This window comes from Cheilinus undulatus, linkage group 19 (assembly GCF_018320785.1).
Source record: "Cheilinus undulatus linkage group 19, ASM1832078v1, whole genome shotgun sequence".
NCBI lineage: Eukaryota > Metazoa > Chordata > Actinopteri > Labriformes > Labridae > Cheilinus > Cheilinus undulatus.
The window spans coordinates 36,807,414-36,825,603 of NC_054883.1; the positions used below are offsets into that span (position 1 = coordinate 36,807,414).

The following is an 18,190-nucleotide window of genomic DNA, read 5'->3' on the forward strand; positions in this document are numbered from 1 at the left end:
GGGAAAGTATTTGCAATCCTGAGAGCAGCTGTTTTAATCCCCCACAGGGACAGAAGTTTGGTTTTACAAGGCAAAAACCTCTGACATTCGTTGAGGCCTGAGATGCAGAAAACTAGTCAGAGGTTAGGAAAGGACAGGACTGGACTCTATAAGAGTCTGTGCAGCTGCACACGGTGGTTAAATTCTTCATCTTAAAAAAAGAAAAATCTAAATTAGACAAAATAAATCACTCTCTTTCAGTCTTAAAAATCATGCAGTCTGTATCAGACTCATTTTTGTGGATCTGAGGTGATGAAGCAGTTGCGCTGCTGTGCACTCTGCTGTACGTCACAGTGTTCCTCCCTGCTTTAAAGAGAGTTCAAAGTACCATATTTAACTCAATTATTGCATATTACTACCTTGCTATAATCATAGAAAGATCATGATAAATGAGTGAAAATTTGTCTATTAAACACCTAAGAAGGTAAATATTGAAAATCACTGTATTTTTTTTTTTATTTTACATATTTTTTCCTATATGTCTCGCAGGCCAGATGACACCTGATGGCAGGCTGGAAGTGGCCCACGGGCCGCCATCAAGGGATGGCTGTCTTACGCCCTTTTTGATGGACTTCCTAAAAAAGTCAATCAGAAGGCTCCAGCTCATCCAAAACGCTGCTGCCAGAGTGCTTACAAGGACAAGAAACACAGAACATATTACTCCTATACTGAAAAATCTTCACTGGCTTCCTGTTGAGAACAGAACTGATTTCAAAATATTTCTTCTTGTCTCTGTTGTCTCTCTTGTCTCATTCTCACTGATGCATTTAGGTGCATTTAGTCACTATGGTGCTGTCTTCTGGAACAAACTGCCTGCTGACCTGAGATCTGCTGAAACACTCCTTTCAAAAGTGGCCTTAAAACACTGCTTTCCTCTCAAGCCTTTTGCTGTTAGGTTATATGCTCCTTTCAGAGGGCTCCAACATTAGTGTATGCAAAATGCTGTACAGATTGGTGCAAGGATCATTAATTACTTTGCCTGAAATTTCTGTTTTTCTTGACTCAGTGCTGTATTTTTGTTGCTGTTTATTTGGTTTGCATCAGTTTTTATCTTCTGTAAAGCACAATAAGTTTACATTTGTAAGAAATGTGCTTTATAAATTAAATTGAATTGAATTAAATTGAATAAAGAGTAATTATGAATGCTGGATGGTTATCAGAGTAACTCTATAACTCGAGTGGCCATTGTCGTGATCCTGATTAGGTTTAGTTTCTTGGGTGTTTCCTGTAGCCCTTGTGTTTCTGTATATTGTGTTTCTGGTGACTACCTTTTGTGTTTCATTATTTACTGTATAGTTCTAGTGTGTTGTCCCTCCCTGTGTTTGCATTTCCCTCTTTGTGTTCCTTGTAAGGTTCTAGTTTGTTGTCTTTGTATCCTCCTGTGTTTGCAGTGTTTCTTTAGTTTTAGTTTCTAGTGTACTGTTTGTCTTTCAGTCCTTGTGTGTTTCTTTGTAAGTGTCTTGTGAAGTGTTCCATGTTTCCTGTTTTATTTTGTAGTTGCCTTCTCTTGTTTTTGATTCCAGTTTTTCCTCCTGCCTCAGTTTGTCTCCTCTTTGATTGTCCTCACCAGTTTCACCTGTGTCCCGTTTGTCACACCTGCATCACTGCTTGTAATCACTCTCTGTGTATTTAGGTTGTGTGATTTCCTATGTCTTTGTCAGATCACATGTGGTAGTTCCTTGTGGATTCTCCCACGTTTCTGTGAATTTTTGCCTTTTGATGGACTTTGTTTTGAAGTAAGTTTTGTTAGTAGATTTTTTCTTGGACTTTTGTGGATTATTATTATTATTTTTTTAATATCTGCACTTGGGTACTTCTCTTTCTGTTATTGCATTTTTTGCCCACCTTGACATCCATCAGAGCAACTAAGTGACTGTTCATTAGTTTAAGCACTGATTTCAGTAAAAATATAATCAACTAATGCATGGTTTGACAAGATTTTGGTTATATCTCTCTCTTGTGTTTGCTTCTTCTTCTTTAGCTTCTTCACACCCCAGCTCTGTAGGTGGTAGAAATGCATCTTAAGAACCCTGTAAAGTGGCAATGAATTGGTATTTAGATTTGTTGTATGATAGGTCACTGTGTTATGAACCCCCGTGTCCAACTACAGTCAAATAAAATATCTCTAAGTTTATAAATTAAGCTTCCAAATCATGTAAAAAGAAGCAGTAAAATCTGCTCCAGTATAGTGTGGGCGTGTCTGTTCAATGAGATGACCTGCAATCTGAACTGAGAAAAGCACTCACGTCATTAGCCTGCCTTCTGACCTTTTGTTGACCTTAGAAGAAGAGACAAAGTCATTTTTCTGGCCTGAATCTCTGTTATGATGCTTTAAATGATCCATAGACCACTGTGGCTGATAGATTTGGCAAATTTACCTCACAATGAACATAAAAACAGCATTTAACTGACTGTCAACTTTCAATAAAGGCAGTGGCATCAGCTAACAACAGACTGTACTGAGATGAACTGTTCTGTGATTTTATATTGTAGTGTTAGAGGGGCAGGGCCATCCCCCACTGTGGGCTTGTGACATCACAGGCACACATATTGGCCACGCCCAAATTAGACCAAGCCAGGAAAAATGGGAAAAACTTTCAAAGTCTAAATCGAAAAATTCAGTCACATTTACATCTCAGTGTTTCCACATGTTTACGGCAACCATATTCCAACATATCTACAAAAACACTGGATTCCACTTTATGGTAAGCAAACCAGCTTACAGAGTTAAGCTGGTTGGCTTACCGTCAGTCGAACCAAAAGAAGAAGGATGCGATTGTCCAGTCTGTAAATCATTTATTAACCCTTTAAAACCTACCATTGTGCAAGTCGGCCAGGACATGTGCTTTCGGCGGCAAATGCTGCAAATACCCTTGGTCTCATTAAGATTTTTACTACGTGCGCTTTATTGTGTATTTTTACAAATCCATCACTGCAACGATAGAGTGCTCTGAAACATGTTGAATGTGTGAAATGTTAGTGTAACTCCCCAGATTTTATATGCAAAAAGGATGATCGATCTATCTTATCCAGTTTCAAATCTACCACCAATCAAAAATGAATATGCAAATTGTAGCACCGGCACAACGCTGGGTTCTACAGGGTTAAAAGAACCTAAAATTGCAGGATGAAGGGAAAATAAGGCTGTTGCTGCCTTTTGGTGTCACTTTAGTTTGGTATTCTTATGCCTTTTCTGCATGTAATTCTATGACATAACTATGTCAAACTTTCAGATGACTTAAGATAAATTTCAGTGATCAAATTTGGCATGGAGATAATGTTGGGGCACATGGGAAGCCAAGATACTACTGTGAACAAAAACAAAATTTACATTGTCCTCAACCATGTCATAAAGTGAGATTTTTAACAGTTTAAGCCTATGAATGACATACATAAAAACATTTAATTGGATTTATTATACAGACAGACAAACTGTTTTTATATGTTGAAAATTGCTTGGACAGTGGATCATGGAGGGATGAAATGCTTTATATTTAAAAGCATGTGATTCATGGAGTGTGGATGGTGGGAAAGTGAGCTGTTAAAGAAGGAGGAGCAGGTTCTAGTAAGACAGGGGCTATGAAGAATCCCCAGTATTGATTTCCTGGTTAAACAGAGCGCTCTGTGCATGTGTGTTTAATCAGTTTATACTGTAGCTAGCATTGACTCTGTATGTGTGCATATGTGAGGTAGGGAGGGAAAAAGAGAAACTAATAGGGTGTTTGAGCTCTGCATACTATCTCTAACTCTCTTTGCTGCCTCTTCCCTTATAGCAGATCTGCCTCCCCCCCTTAACATCCCATCCAGCCCCGGCAGATACCCTCTGTTCTGCTCACCGCTCCGACCCAGCCCTTCAGTGGACTGTGCCATTTGATCCATGCAGAAGATGATTCACGCTCTGCGATCTGGGGAGTAAGAGCGCCAGAGGAATCCCTCTCTCTCTCCCTCTTCACATCCATAATTCAGCATTTGCGCCTTCGTCCTCCTCCTCTTCCTCCTCCTCTCTATCCCCCTCCCTACCTCCTCCTCCTCCTCCTGTCTCCTTCCACCCACTGCTTTTTGCTGCTGCTCCTCGCCGCCGTGTGCACTCCAGCACGGCGTCAACAACCTGAGGTATGAGTCGTCTATAAAGCATCCATCTGGAACTCTACGTCAGGCAGCACAGGTAAGGTGAGTGCAAAACAAAGTGTTACTTTGCCTTCATGAAATGAAGAGTTTGTAGTGTGTGAAATGTATGCCAGCTGCATGCATCTTTAAAAGTCTTGTGGCAGATTCGCTTCCCAACTTACTGCATAATTTACCTTTTTTTTGCGTCTGGGTGATTTTTTAAGAGACGGTGCAACAGTTGCTATGGTAGCTTAGTGAAGCAGCTGAAAAATTATAAAAATGAACTCTGTGGTGATTGTCACACATCAGGGGGTACATTAGAAACTGTTGGAGCGTTGGTCGTTGGCATGCAATAAAGTTTAATGTCCCCATGCGAGTCACTAATCCCCAGCATCCCCACCACACACAGACAGACAGACACTCGCATCCCCACTCTGCAGGCTGCTCTACCTTTATCCGCTCATACAGAGGAATCATGTGAGTTCAGCCACTGGACTCTTGGTGGAGCTCAAAGGAAATTGGACCGAGTTGCTTTGCCAAACAGAGGCATATAAACAGTGAAAACTACTATGCTATGCTTTCTGATGCACAGGCTCACCCTGTTGCAGACGGACTGCACACTGGGGTTTGATCTTTGAGATGTATGCTGTGCCAGCATTGTACATACGCTTTTGATCAGACAGATGCATTGTTATTTTTATTGGAAAAATGCATCCATGGTCAAACTTTTGATATATATCGTGTGTTTTTAATAATTCAAATGCACTGTATGCTACTCTGTCATTTTTTTCTGCTCTCTTCTGACTTTGATTGCAGAATGCATTTAGGTTAGGTTGACTTCAAAATAATTTTATGAAGAGAATTAGATTTTTTTTTTTTACGCTTCTTTTATCACAGGGGGAAATTGGACCTAAAGACACAATATGGTACACCATAATATATACACCATATAGTATATCTATCATTGATTCAGTAAAATTTTGCAGATTCCAAAATTTAAGCCATGTTTTCTTAAATTCATTTCAATTCAAATGAACCTTTTTAATACAGTGCCTAAAAAAAACTATTCACCTCCTTGTATGTTTTACCCTTTACTGATTTTATTTATCATAATGGTCAATATAATTTGGCTTGTTTTGGTTAAAAAATTACACACACACACACACACACACATATAAATATATATACAAAAACCTCTTGAATGTTAAAGTGGGAGAAGATTTATTTTCCAGCAAGACAAGGGCCTAAAGCATACAGCAAAGGCTACACAGAAAGGGTTTAAAGACATTAAGCTAAATGTTCTGGAGTGGCTGAGTCAAAGCCCAGACCTCAATCCAGTTGAGAATTTGGGGCTGGATTTGCAAAGGGCTTTGATCCATGTGCAACCTGACAGAGCTTGAGCAGTTTTGCAAAGAGGAATGGAGTAAAATTGCAGTGTCCTGATGTGCAAACCTGATTGAGACCTATCTACACAGACTGAGTGCTGTGATTGTATTTACAAAATATTGACTTGAAGGGGGTGAATATTTATGCAATTACTTATTACTTATATATTTTTGTTTATTTGACAACACATTGTAGAAATCTGTTTTTACTTTGACATTAAAGAGTTTTTGTTTTGTAAAAAAAAAAAAATTACAAATTGACCGTGGTAAAATCTCCAAGGAGTTGAATACTTTTTATAGCCACTACATCTTTAACTCATTGAGTGCCAGCCCTTTTATAAAATGGAAAGTGGCTTGTGCCAGCGTTTTTGGCCATTTTGAGTCATCTTTCAAGACCCACAGAATATTTTGTACTATGACTCTGAAAACACAGAATAGCTCAAATGAAAGAAGAAACTCTCTATTTCATCATGGAAACAAACATTTGTTTGCACCTTGTTCCATTCTTGATTTTATTTGAAGTTGAATAGAGGCTAGTTTCACCAAAAAGACCACTTTTTTCCTAGAAAGCTTAGAGAAATGCATTTTTGTGAAAGAGATTCTGTCAAGCAAATCTGTTATTTGAATTTTATAATTTTGCCTTCAGTTACATAAACGACATCTGAAAATTGTATTACAAATGTTATTTAGTCGTAAAATAAATAAAATAAATAAAAATAAATACAAAATACAGCACAATACAGCTGGACGGCCGCCACGGGACCCCCGATACGCCCATGTCCTCTCCTGCTTGCGTGTCCCCTGGAACTGCCTGTAAATTATAGAAGTAATAAAATATATAATATGTTACATATATTATATATAATCTATAATATAGATTTTTTTTTCTTCCCTATTTTTCTGCCAACAGACGGTGTTGTAGAACTGCATGGGGCTTGCTCTTCTCTCAAGTCTGCTCCTGATCACAGGTGCATGAGTGATGGTTTCATTCGATAAATTTGGCTGAATAATCAGTGGGTTTCTAACGTTAACTTACCTCTATCGCTCTGGGACAGAGAACAAGATCCGCTCCACTCAATCGGCAGCCATTCCTCAGAGTCTGGGTTGGAAAAGTCCATCTCTGAAGTGTCGTCACTTTATGTATCAAGCTGGCCAGTGGATGCCTTTTTCTCTGACGCAGGGGGGAGACCTGGCGGCATTCTTTAGCCTCTTTGCCGGTATAGGCAGATGAATGAAAGCACTGATGCCTGAATTTGCTGTCGGTTTCAGTGAGTTACCGATTTCTCATGCAAAAGTTTAAAGTTTCTTCCAGCGTCCACTGGCAAAACTGGTCACTTGATCCCTCAGTTTTTTGGGGGGCATTTTGTGCCGATACTGAATATTTTAGAACTTTTCGCTTAGATTACCTCCATCCCTATGTCTCCACTTCATGCTATGATCTCAGTGGCTTTGATCTACCGTCTCTTCTGTGTTCCGACTACGTATCCCAGAAGCCCCAAAATTACTCACAGGGAGTGTGAGAGTGCCCCCCTTGTGCCAACCGTATATATACGTCAATGGCACTCAATGGGTTAACATTGTGCAGAGGCTGCCACAGCTTAGCTAATGGGCTGTGTACAGCAATTCAAGGAGCTGCATGAAAGTAGGGAGAGCAGAAAAGAAAGATGAAGCATTTGACCCCAATCTGTTATCAAACTCTAAAAGCTAATCAAAGCCTAGCTGAGGAGGTATATGTAAGCCAAACATGATTGCTAGGGCTTTTGATCAAGCATGCATGGGTTTATATTATGAAACGTCATATAGGGGGGTCCCTTCTGTTGTAGTGCCTGCCTGCCGTTGGCATCAAGCTAGTGTGTCATACCATGTTGATATTTTACAGTACATAATGTATGTTTGATTGGAGGCTTCATCTTTGTCTAGTTCAGCCTGTCTTCCTTTAAAAGTCGTCATGTCAGTCATGATGGTGGTCAGGTACAGCTGTATGTCGGTCATGTCTGTTGGTCAAATCATGGCATGAATGAATGGCTATGTGACAACATTAAAAACATTTTTTATCAGAGACAATTCATGTTTTCTTCAGCCTTTAAAGGGATCACAGTGTTTGTGTCTGACTCAGAGGAAGACACAGCCAAGGATTGATTTGTTAGCCCTGCCTGTGAATTCACATCATACACTTTTTATTCTTGTTATCTTTGCACTGTTTTTTTCCCAACATAAAATCTTGTAGTGAGGGTGATTCACAACCATAATACATAGCAAAAATGGTAAAATTTTAGTTCAAAGCCACAGAGAAGTATGGCTACAAAATGATATAATATTAGTCATTTGTAACCTTCAAGTCAGGAACAATGCATGCTTTCAAGCTCATGCCTTTACTTTGAGGGGATATCCGTGCTTGCTCCAGCCTCCATCTCCTTTTGCATGCACACACAGAGAGATTTGAGCCTGAGATTGATACACTGGATCTGCCTGAGGGAGCTAAATGGATCTGATGCACTGTGGCACACCTTTACGGTTTATTGTGTGTTAGTTTCATAATGCAGCAGGTGTAGACAGGGTTGCTGCTGCTTCTGGAGAGAGACAGAAAGAGAGAGAAGAGCAAAGGAAGTGAGACAAAGGACGTGCAACATCTTAGAGAGACTGACTGTTGATGTTGAGATGCACTGAAACTGAAGTCTGACGCAAGATGTCAACACAGCTGGATTTCAAAGAGGCTGGTTCAGAGCAGGATACGGTTTTGTTTTGGGTTTTTTTTTCCCCAGCTCAAATTGCATAAAATGGCTCAAGAGAAAGCAGATTTAAGCATCTGAACGCTAACTGATTCTGACACTTTCATTTCCATTTTCATTGGAGGCTTTTGCCCGTCTACATTCACTTTGACTCACACTGTCACTTTGGGTGTACCGCTATGTTGAAGGCTGGGGTTCTCATGTTTGTTGATGGATGATATCAACATGCCAAAATAGCAAAGTCAAAAATATGTTGTTTTGGATATTTTTCCAAACAGAAGCCTTAGAATAAAGATGGCAACAGTGTCAGTAAATCTACAGCATTCATCTGTTAAAAAGTATATTTTTGGTGAGTATTTTGTGTTTTTTTTTTTTTCTTTCAACCCTTTTGGACAAGTTTCCACTGATGTAGCCAGCAATCTTCCTTTGGCAACATTTTCTGTGTTAACTTGTCCCTGCTAAGCCGCTAAGCTGTCTTTGCAGAGGTGTTTCTGTACCGGGCTTCCAAGAGATCACCTGTCAATCAATCTGTCCTAGTAGATGCCATTTTGGCTCCCACTTTTCTTCTTCTGTAATGCAATGCCAAGTCTAATGTTACACATTGTAGATGCTCAATTTACAACGGAAATATGTCTGTCTGTAATTTTAACCCAAGAGCATTCATGAAACATGGATTTGATGACATGTATGGCAGTGGTTTTAGCTGTAGAAGTAACCAAGTGAGCTGTAAATGGATGGGTAAATTAGCCTGTGATGGAAGAGCAGTGTGGTTTTAAAGGAAACTTTTGTACTTGGTTGATCAACTGATGGGACTTCATTGTGAGAACATTGCATCACAACAGCAACCCAAAAGTTACACACAAGATCCAAAGATGCAAACATCTGACACAATTCCAACCCTATCAGATTTTCAGAACTCTTCAACAAAGTAATCTGGCATGAAAAGCACAAAAAATATTAGCTCATTTTGAAATTAATAACAGCGACACATCTCGAAAAAGTTGGGACAGGGCTATGCTCACCATTGTATAGCATGCCCTCTTCTTTTAAAGCAGTGGTTCTCAACCTTTTCGGCCTTTCTGACCCCCAAAATAACGGTGCAAGAGACCGGGGACCCCTGCTGTACATGAAGGTGGTTGAACAGCCAGGAACATTCAAGAATAGTCGTGTGCAGACAAGGCCATCCATAAAGGGGGACAAAGGGGGAGGTTTCTGGGACCCAGTCAAACTGGGGGTCCATAGAGTTCAGCAAAACCATGGTCCATGGTGAAGTTAAGCTGTGAAAACCATATTTGATATTTGACCTGAACAATAACCACTTTTATCAAAGACACAAATATCTTTATCTATTCATTTAGCCTTTTTTAGATGGAAAAAACTTTTGTTTACAACACAATTTAAATGGGTTCGAAATAGCTAAGATTGGTTAATAATGGCAAAAAATGGTGAAAATGTGCTGAAACTGGATTTTTAAAGAACATAAATGGGTTAATGGTATTTGTTGCCCAAAATGAGCTATTATTTTTTATTAAATTGTAAAATATCTCTGTTCTAACATCTGATATGTCATTTGTGTTCTAATGTGGTTAAAATATTGTTTTTTGAGATTTGCAAACCATTGCAATCTGTTTTTTACATTTCACATTTCAAGTGAAGTCAGATAGTGCAGATACATGATACTCATTCTTGCATGTGAGCACACATTCTCCAGGCCACACTTGTCTCAGTCACTAGCACAGTTTGCCCACACCAGTCAAAAAAGTTTGGCTATGCTACTGGGAAAGGGTTCATATGTCAGAGACAATGATTTTAGTCAGCCTTAAAATGCTTTTATTGTTCCCTTATTTATGGTGTCTCTGGAGTGGCTGTCCCAGAAACCTCAGAGCAGGTTTTTCTTTGGAGGAATGATTTAGATTTTAAAGTAATGGACGGACAAATGTACCATGAGATATAAAAGTACTTTAGTACACTTAGACTCACTTGTCTACTTTCCCCAAAAAGCTCAATCAGCACTGAAAATGATTTCTTTATTTCATTTTTTAATAGAAATATCCAATAGAGTCTTTCCAGGAGATAAAAGGCTGAAAGTTGAGTAATGACACAAAAAAGCTAAATGTTCACCAGCCTATCAGATCTCGGGTCTATCTGCAAGCAACCATTCTGCTTTAGTGCTCCAGAAGTTCATGACTCAGAGATCTGTCAAAACAAGATATTGCTCATCATAACAGCTTAGCTGCCCATCTTCTCTTCCTGGCAGGTACTTTTATCACACTGATGTGATTTGAATGAAACCAACCCAATAAATCAACTCACATGGAACGCCAAAGAAAAATATAAGCATATTTTCATGTGCATATACTTGACATCTTTGTTTAAAGGTCACTTAGAATGCAAAATACACTTTTGCAGGCTTTTCTAACAAAAGTATGTGCCCCTGGCTTGTCCACAATCCCCCCAAGAATCAGAGAAATCCATTCCCTTCCCTTCCCTCTTTCTCCACCTTTCAAAAAATGTGTGCTGAAACTCTGATTTCCCCCGGATGATGTCATTTGGGGAGTTCGCACCACCCCCAGGTTCTGTTGGCACCCACGTCTTGAAGAAAGGATCAGGAAAGCCACATCCATTTCATGAGAGGGGCGGAGTCAGAAAGCTCATTAGCATTTAAATCTACAGACACAGAAACAGCAGGACTGAGACAGAGCGGTTTTTAGACATGCAAAAATCTAATACTGGAGTGTTTATTCAGCAACAAACTTCACAGGCATGTTTTGGAGACCTCTAAGAACAATGTAAACCTGTCTTAGAAAAATATGTGACCTTTAATGAAAACAGCATTGTGCAGGATTTCAGTTTGATTGGCACTGCTGCCAACTGAAGGTCTTTTTGAGGGACTGTGCTGTTGTGAAACAAGCAGTGTAGAGCTGATATCTACCCTCGCTAAGTCATTCAGTTATGATTGCAGCAGCTGGTAGGTTGAGCAAATTTTCAGTAAAATATCCCTATTTGGCCAGTGTTGAATGCTATTTTCCCACCCTATGGCCCATGTATTTAGCGCTCCTGGATATGCCCCTCCCACCAGTCGAAAACCAAACTGTAACACAAAGAGTGTTACATCCATGCACAAGCGAACAGATTGGAAAATAAAGTGTAGAGGGTTGTCATTTACATCAAGTGACTTTATATCTCAGAATTAACATTTTTGTAATCTCCTTGAGGGTGTCCGTGTTTGTAGTTTACATCCCACACATCAAGTAGTCGAATGTAGCTGGAGGCAATGTAAAACAGCAAATATATCTGGTCTAATACTACACACTAGGACTCTCATCAGTTGACAGATTAAGTCGACCTCTGTAGTTTTATGCAGAGCATATGTGTCGGAGAGTACACAGACCTTTTAGAGCAGGGGTTTTCAACCTTTTCAGACCGGGACCCCAAAATAAGGGTGATGGAGACCGGGGACCCCCACTCTACCTAAGGGTGGTTGAACACTGCGATGCACATTCATGAATAGTCGTGTGCAGACAAGGCCATCCATAAGGGGGGGTTAATGGGAGCTTTCTGGAGCCCAGCAGAACTGGGGGCCCATGGAGGTCAGCAAAATAATGGTCAGTTGTAAAGCTATGCTGTGATATCCATGTTTTATATTGAATAATAACTTTAATCAAATAAACATAATTTTTCTTGTATTATTTTGTGTCATAGTAAATAGCCTTTCTTAAAAATGTAAATCACTGTTCTTAAAAACAGATTAAAAATTGAGTTTAAAAGGCAAAAAGTTGTGGAAAAGATGTGAAAAGGGATTTTTGAATGGGTTAAACTGGCAAAAGTTTTTTAAAAAAGTGGCTAAAAATAAGTAAAAAATGGGAATAATGGGGGAAAGGGGGACTAAAAAGTGGCTGAAATGGGTTTAAAGAGGAAAAATGGGAGGAAAATTTGATGAAATGGGAAGCAAAATTGGCTGAAACTGGCAAAAAATGGGTTAAGTGAGGCAGAAAAATCTGACAAAAACAGGCATAACAAATAATGAAATGTAGTTAAAATGAGCAAAAATGGGTGTAAAATGTGGTTAATTGTGGCAATAATGGGTCAAAAGAGGCCTCAATAGGTGGAAAGTGGCAAGAAAAAAGAGTTGGAAAGGGTTTGAAATCAACAAAAATGTGCAAAACTGTTAAAATGTGCAAAATTGGTGGGGAAAAAATGATGAGAACAGGTTACAATTTGGCCAGATTTGTGTTAAGTGGCAAATGTGTAATTTAGAAACTATTCTTAGTTTTTTAAGGCATCTGGAAATCTCCCTCACAGTGTTTCGCGACCCCCAAGGGGATCTCGACCCCAACGTTAAAAATCACTGTTTCAGAGTACAAAATGTTCCTTTGCATGTGTGAGAGGTCTTAAATGACACAGAATACACCAACAAAATGTGTTCTCCTCTCCTTACTCAGACACTGACATAGTTAAATGTTGACCTTGTACAATTATATCTGGGCCACAAGTGGTTTCACAAAAAAAAAAAAAAAATCCATTATGAGAATGAAATCAGGAATCACAAAGGCTGAGGTGTAATTCATTAATAATACACGCAATTCTGCTCTTGTTTGAATGGTGCTATTAGCAGCATCTGCTCTGCATCTGGGTTTCCCAGTTAACAGGATTTCAATGTTGCACCTTCCATATAGGTGTTGATTAAAAAAGCCTGCAGCAGATGCATGTGATTACCCAGCTGCTACCTGAGACAGGAATACAATATGCATAATGGAGGCAGAGCTGAGTGGTCATATTGATTTGATTTGTCTTGTTTTTCCTCTTCTGATGCTTCTTATTTCCATTTGCTTGAAAAATGTGAACTTCTTTAAGATGTGTTGATAAAATGAAACAATCATTAGTCAGAGTGTTTTGTCTGGCAAAGGCCGAATGAATGTTTTTCTTCTCCTTCCAGTCCTTAAAGTCGAGCCGCCTTCTCTCTCCTCAGTCTTTGTGTAACAGATTTCCTTCAGATGGAAAAAAAAGCTGCCAAGAAGTCTTTCTTCTGACGTGTCAGGCTGCATTCAGAAGAAACTCAAACCTTTTTTCCAAACCCCCCGCTGACTTCTGCATTTCTCACCTTTTTTAAACAAAATGATTTCTATAGGTGTCTTTCAGACAGCATAAGAATAACAAACTGAAACATCAATAAAACCTCCAAATGCCTCTTTACCTCAGCTACCTGCTGCAGATGTATTCAAGAGCTGAGGGTAAACACAAAGTTTATCACTGACTCCAACTTTTAGAGGGAAGCCACTTCATGAGTTCATGTTACAAACACGTAATACAATGGAGCTTTATCTCAAATATACTCCAATAAACAGTGCTTAACAAATTTATTAGACCACCTGTCATATTTGTCTCATCCAGCATCATGAAGTGCTGTAATGCGGACTCTTTCATTTTCAGTGAGCTCTCCACGTTTTACCATTTTGAGCAGGAATGAGGGATTTCAAACTGAATTCACCCAAATTTGAGCCGGCTCACTGGGCTTCTCTGAGAAGTCAGAAATGAATCAAGCATAACATTCAACCACTAAAACTCATTTTTCTCTTCAGGAATGCAAGTAAATAACTAGAATTTGACATATTCATCAAGAAATATTAATGTGCTTTACTATTTTTCAGTTGTTTTGTAAATCAGAAAATTCATGATAACAATGATAATTATATTTTAGCATTAAAAATATCATTTGGGTTAAAGAGCTTCTACATATTGATGTATTAACCATTGCAGAAAGATCAAAAATGATTTTGGTAATTACCGATGCTGTTAATTTAGGGCAGCTGTGGCATAAAACTTACTTTGGTTAGGGTTAGGGTGGTCTAATAAATTTGTTAAGCACTGTATATTTCATCTATCAAGATTCTCATCCAAATTGAAAACAAAATATGTATTTTTAGACCTGGCCCCTGATAATTCAATCTTGCTTTAATGTTTAAAGAGATGAAGAGAATCAGAAATGGCCTCAGTAGATCTCTTCAACAAAGGTGCCTTTATTTCCAGTCCAGTAGATGATCCACGGACATGCTAATGATGCATGCATGATATGCATGATAACCTCTCACATTGAAATTAAACATATTAAGTTGAGCCACTCAAGCAAAATAACAAGGAAAACAAAAATCCTCTACATGTTAATAAATGAAAGACATATCGAGTGTTATTAAAAAATTGTTTATTTTAAAAGCAAGAACACAACTGATGTCACTCACTAACCAGCATTCATCCGAGGCTATCTAAGGACAAATAACAAACCATTTTTGTGACCAAAATGAAAAAAAGAGAATTTTTTTTTTCATTTCATTCATCATTGCGGCTTATTTCATTCAGACATCCTACTTTTATTTTTAAGCATATACAGTAAGGGATAAAGACAGGTAATCTTAATTCTGCTCAGATGAGACTGAACATTCAGCTTTGGAGCCCCCTGTTGGCTTGTGGGGCCCTGTGCATTTGCATAGTCCACATATAGCAAGAAACAGCCCTGGATCCTTCTGATTAAATTGCTTAAGAGTAATGCATATAATAGGCCTTTTTTAATGTTTTACCCCTGCATTTGATAACAAGCCCATCATAAAGTTTCACTTTCATAATGATACTGCAATAACCTGAACCTCCATTGAAGGGAGTTTTGGGCCTCGTAATTCTTGTCAAATCTCATCTTGGGAGACTGCGCTGCAAGGAAGCTGGACGTTCAAAACCTGTTGTGTGTTGGTACAGTAATGATTACATCTACACCGGTTGCTATGACAATTTTGAACAAAAGACGAAGGAAACGGATGATAGTTCAGAGGCAAAGTCCGTATGTCTGGCAAAAGCCAACTATAAGGGTATAAGTATGATGTTAAGAAAAGTCTCAGTCTCCTCTTCTGTCCACATGTACTGCACCATGTTGTCTCGGAGTGAACTGGTCGTTTGACACCGTCTGTTATGTCCTGTGATGTGTAAATGTGGGTTTCCATTGCATTTTTGCGATATATTTTTATATTGAAATGTCTAAAAAACTTCCTCATGAGAGCGTAAAAACTTTTGGCGATATTGGAGAGGTTTTTCAAAATTCACAAGTTTCCATTACCAGTTTTTATTGAACTATTTAGATTTTATGCATTTCTAAGGGTAATAGAAGCACAGTGACAAAATCATCTTGATTTTACTGTGTCCTTACAGCCTCTGAGCAATGTGGCTTTGTGCTGCACCAAGCGGGGCGATTTTCAAGCTGACGCCCGGTTTTTATTTTCCATTTGTTGCCCTAGTGGACAAGTGTACAGGAACAAGAAAGACTGATAAGGCGCTACAGCAAGATTTCCTTGATATACTTTTACTTTTGTCCCAACAGTTCTTGTGAGCTTGTTATGCTAAGTGGGGATAGTGATGCATTAATAACATCCATATGCACGTTTGAAATGTTGTGCTTCGACTTGCATGAACAGAAAGTATTTTGCGAGCCTTCACTTTGACCCCCTCGCCGCTCCACGTGAACTTAGGAGTCTTTTTGATGGCAGTTTAACTAGTGTGATGGAGGAAAGTGCACATGGCTATATTTACCAATGGGAAGAGAGGGCTGAGGTATGTGATAGGACAGGTCTGTGCTGGTGTTTAGGCCCACTTTTCTATGTTATAGTGTGAACACAGAATGACCCAAGAAAAACTTAATAAATTTATCATTTTATTATCAGAACTGGAGCAAAGCCAATGAGGTACAGGTATGAAAGCACCCACTGAGGAATTATTTAACCCTCTAAGGTCGCTATGTTTTTATAAGAAATGCAGTTCATACACTTACACAAACAGGAGAATCTCACTGTGCATCATTAGATGAATCCTTCATCTGTAATCTTGCGTATACATAATTGGTTGAATCCTTCTTTTGCCAGCCAGTTGACACTCTGAAAGTGTAAGGTGCTCCTTACAGATTTTGCAGGAGAGAGGGGAGAGACGGGGGCTAGGGGAGAGAATCAGACCTGTTGATCTCAGTGATGGAGATGACACAGCTTCATTAAGGTGAAAATACAACATTTATGCTCAGAAAGGATATAACAAAATTTTTATTTTATTTTAGACATGTTTTCTGCACTTACCTATTATTTTATTCATGTATTCCACTAGTTTTGGGATGCTAAGACTTTGATATGTCAAGCACCAAAACAATTCATCCACATTAGTAAAGGTGTGTTTTCACATGAGATTCAAAGATTGGAATTAAAAATGCAGCATTTGGGTCGCAGGTGGCCGAGTGGTTAAGGTGCGCCCCGTGTACGTGGACGGCCAGGGTTCGAATTCGGCCTGAGGCCCTTTAAAGCATGTCTCTCCCCCGCTCTCGTCCCTGTTTCCAACTCTATCCACTATCCTCCTCTATCAAATAAAGGCACAAAAATAACCAAAATAAACCTTAAAAAAAAAAAATTTAAAATAATTGGCATTTTGGCTAAAATAACTTGTTAAACAGTCCACTAGGACAGCGGTCCCCAACCTTTTTTGTGCCACAGACCAGTTTCATGAAAGAAAACATTTTCACAGACCGCCCATCAATGTGTGTGGGAAGAAACACCACAAATTAAAATTGTTTAAAAAAATGGCATAAAAGCAAAGTGCGGAAAATAACAACTCACCATAATGCTGAATTAGTGGGAGCACTGAGCTTGTTTCTGTGTGACGAGACGGTCCCATGTAGGGGTAACAGGAAACAATGACACCCAAAGTGTGTTCCTTATGTCCAGTCTGCTCCATAATTTTGTCTTGGTTGCAGTCACATCAAAGAAAACTCCAAAGGCTTGTCTTTTAATGCAGGGTGCTTGGTCTCCAGGTGCCGAAGGAGTTTTGAGGACTTTGTTGCCTCATTTGATAGCTTGTCACAACATATTATACAGAGGGGGCTTGGCACCTGTTGCAATAAACCAGTACTTTAAGTAGGACACCTGCTATTGTCTGCTAAATGCAGCTTTCTTTTTCTTGGCAGTCATAGGCTCTTCTTTGGTCTCCTCATTGGGACTTTTCCCATTTGAAATAAAGCTTTCCAGCAATGTTTGTTTCCTACTCATTTTCACTAGCTTGTGCGATTAAATTTTGGGTGTCACGTGATCAAAGGAAGCGTCTTGACGTGTGTTGAGTGGTCAAAAGTTCACAAACACAGGCGAAAGACATAACGGGAGAGAATCCCGCCGTTTTTTGAAATGAAACATCTATCAGGCTATGTAAGCCAATAAATTGGAAATTGAATAAGTTATTCATTATTTTTGTGTGGCCCAGTACCAAATGATTCATGGACCGGTACCGGTTCCCGGCCCGGTTGTTGTGAACCGTTGCACTAGGACACAAATAGGCCTCTGTATATATAAAGCAGAGATTGTCCTAAGAATTTTGATCAAAAACACTTTGTATTGTGTTATTTCCAAGGACCTTAAAAAGCTGAATTAAAAAAATGATGTAACCTTAACCCTTTAAAACCTACAGCTTACCGGTGCTTCCATTTGCATATGTATTTTTAACTGTGGGTAGAATTGTAACCAAATGAGATAGAGCAGCAATTATTTTTGCATATAAAACCAGAGGAGTAATGCTAATGTGTTCCAGAGTACTGTTTCCTTCTAGAAATATTTTTCCTTCCTTTGAAGAAATGTAGTTTAAAGCACACACATCACAAACAATATAATTTGATCTGAGCTTTAATTTTGTTGTTTTCTTGCAGGTCACAAGTCGCACTTGTTATTATTTCAACATGGTCTTCTGCAAAGACATGTATGCTCAAAATTATCTGGCACTCTTAGAGATTTGATTTCACTGCTGTTATTATTTATTTATTTTTTAAAATGCTGTCTTTTTGTAAATAAGCACAATTTCATTTTATTTTTTTTATGCCACAGTTTATAAAGATTAGTGTATTTAAAGTGTAAGTGAACCCCTGGCTCA

General features: G+C 38.9%; 1 protein-coding gene across 2 annotated transcripts in view; it reads left to right on the forward strand.

The window, feature by feature from the left end:
* Nucleotides 1-1,707: 1,707 nt before the first annotated feature.
* LOC121527507 (cadherin-18) overlaps nucleotides 1,708-18,190 on the forward strand; it is a 435,713-nt gene continuing 419,230 nt past the window's right edge. Inside the window, exons 1-2 of one of the 2 annotated variants that reach the window (XM_041814503.1) lie at nucleotides 1,708-1,775; nucleotides 3,813-4,209. The gene's annotated coding sequence lies outside the window, so the exon portion shown is untranslated. The remainder of the gene's footprint in view (nucleotides 1,776-3,812; nucleotides 4,210-18,190) is intronic. The other variant, XM_041814504.1, reaches the window with a different exon arrangement.